The sequence below is a fragment of the Crocodylus porosus genome, unplaced genomic scaffold (assembly GCF_001723895.1).
Source record: "Crocodylus porosus isolate Cpor-Errol unplaced genomic scaffold, CroPor_comp1, whole genome shotgun sequence".
NCBI classification, from domain to species: Eukaryota; Metazoa; Chordata; order Crocodylia; family Crocodylidae; genus Crocodylus; species Crocodylus porosus.
The window spans coordinates 16,564,670-16,567,403 of NW_017728917.1; the positions used below are offsets into that span (position 1 = coordinate 16,564,670).

Consider the following 2,734-nt stretch of genomic DNA (forward strand, 5'->3'; position numbering starts at 1 on the left):
TGGGATATATAATACCTATTCCCTTGTCATTGTAGTGGCAGGTCATTGGCAATGCCCTTGTCTCCCATGCTTTTACCTATGTCATGTTATAGAATGATTTGGGCTATGTGCCTTCTAGTTGAACATGAGGGTTTGATGTGGCAGCTTTGAGAATACATTGAGTAAATGGTTGCCTGTAAATGCAGAGGACTGGATTTAATAGTCCAGGAAGCCCCTTCTAAGTCTATCTTCCTCATTCTCCAACTTTTTTTGGCAGATAGCCAATTGTTCTAAAAGAAAGGTTTACCAAACATTTAACCTAAATTACTTAGCTACGGCTTAATTACAACCTTCTGATCTTTCTTTACTAACTTGTATAAATTGATCTCACACTTCATTTATTTTTCTCTGTAACAATGGAAGGTTGCCTAGATTGTTTTCCAATATGTCCTATTGCAAAATGATAGCCTAAGTAGATAATAAAAGAAGGACTTGCACACAATTGAATTAAAAGATTGATAGTAATGAATTGCAAAGGTTGGGAAATTAAACAGGAAATTAAAAAGGGCCCAAATCCTCCTCTTGCTCCCTCCAGTGTAAATCAGGAATCAGTTCATTGATTGCAATCCATAGATTCATGGTGAAGGTCTGACAGCTGGTACATATGGATGATATTCCCAACAGTGATACCAAGTAAGGCAGCCTTATGTCATGAAGCATTAGTCATTCAAAAGGACTTTGCTTAATCTTCTATAGATGCAACTACTTTGGTATTGGATTAAGTTAAATCAATGCAGGGTACTCTAAAACCAATTTAAGCACATCCACAACAGGGGGCTGCATCAATACCAATTGATTTTGAAATCATTTAATTGAATCTGTGCATAGGCTGGGCCTTGGCATAAGTGAAAACAAGGCCTGGTGTCTTGGACCAGATGGGGGGGAAGATTCTTTGTGGTCCCTCACATATAGTTTCCTCTGAAATTATCTGTTGCCCATTTGTCCTCAAGTAAGAGTTAGAGATGCCATCCCTCAGAACCTGCCAATTCTCCAGTATCCCAGGGGATCCCACCAAGGATAAGGCCAATTCAAATGCGGGGCTGAGCTCTTATGATGCCCTCTGGTGCTGTTCCCAGGTTCCTTGTCAGCATGACTGATAACACTGCAGAACCAAGCTCCCCTAGCGACTTGCTGCCCCTTTCAAGAGGGGCCCTGAAGCAGGGGGGCTGTTTTGGGACAAAGTAGCTCAAGCTGTGCATTCCCTCCAAATGATTAAGCTTAAGAACACACAGATGAGTCATTTGAACAGCGTTTAAAACTCAGCCATGGCCAAATTTAATGCATCACTTGGACTGAGTAATCGGGACATCTCACAAATCTCAGAAGCAAGTGAGAGCAGAATCTGGAGCCTGCTCTTTGTATTTCAGCAGCTCGCACTCCAAATCTATTTGCAAACAGATACTGAGAAGCCCGAAAGAGAATACTTTACATCTTAAATCAACTGGAAGGCATCTAAAGCCAAGGGATTGAAACGTCTGCTTTCATTCCTAGAAAGAGGTGAGTCACTTGACAGGGCTACATACTTCTCAATATGATTTACACTTCTGCCATTTTTAAAGGCAAAATACAAACAAGCTTACTATGCCTTCCCCAAATTCAACTTCAGCAGCAACTGGAAAGTGGAACTGGACATAAACAAGAGCTTGGATCCAAACAGCCTCCAAACTTGGATCTGCCTGAACTCTGCAGCATACCTCACTGTATGCCTGGCCTAAATGTAAGTCATAATATATAGCAAAGATGGAAAACGAAGGGCAAAAAAAGAATAGGGCGCTTAAAATGTTGCCTGATTCTTTCTTTCTAGGCAAGTAACTGCTTCCAGAAGCTCAGCACAATGGTTCTGAAATAGACACTCTGCAACAATAAATGCGAGAATACATCAGATTGATTGAAACAATTTTGTAATGAGAGCAAATAACACCCTGTGAAATGGGGGACAGTTAAGGAATATATTTGCAGTTCAGGTCTCTCTCTCAAACAAAAGGTGAAAGTCTGGATGAATGAAGTCTTATAAGCTTTGGACTTGCTGAGGCCAAGTGTCGCGTGCTGAGTAAAAGCAGGATCACATTGCGCTTTTATTTTGGGGTGTGTAGTACTTCAATTGAACTGTGGTTGTAAACGAATAAATAACACTTTAAATTACAGTTGCATTGTTAATTGCTGTCTTCCTACTAACTAAACAGGTACTGGATGCAGCCAAAGACTTTAACAGCTTCTTATAGGTCATGTTACAGAAGATGTTGGTTATAAATTATTAAAACCAATACATGTAGTGCTTAAAAGTGACAAAACCAATTTCATCCATTTACCCATACACTTACTATGTCCATCTATCTAGATATGAAATTTCAAGAGTGCTAATTGTGTTGATGAGTAACTACCACTTGTGTAAAACCTAACAGGAAACACATGGAAATACATTTTAGTTCCCCTGTGAAAATATTGCATCTTCGTGGCACCGGGTAATGGTGTCTTCATAGAATTTGTGCTTGTGGAATTTCAAGCGAAGACAAGCTTAGGGAAATTGCTATTCTCTTGGTAAATTAGATCCTTACTTTAATGCAGTCTGTACAGAGACAGATTGGTCTGGATTGTGAAATCCAGATTTCCAAATCCAGGTACTCAACAGGTTATTCAAAACTGGCTTTTTGTTTGGGTCCATTTAAATGTGAATTGCTAATCAGCATTATCAATT

General features: G+C 39.6%; 1 long non-coding RNA gene across 1 annotated transcript; it reads left to right on the forward strand.

The window, feature by feature from the left end:
- Window positions 1-1,038: 1,038 nt before the first annotated feature.
- On the forward strand, window positions 1,039-2,183 carry LOC109311454. The gene is made up of 2 exons (XR_002101506.1): window positions 1,039-1,536; window positions 1,646-2,183. It is a non-coding gene; the product is annotated as an uncharacterized LOC109311454 (long non-coding RNA).
- Window positions 2,184-2,734: the final 551 nt, after the last annotated feature.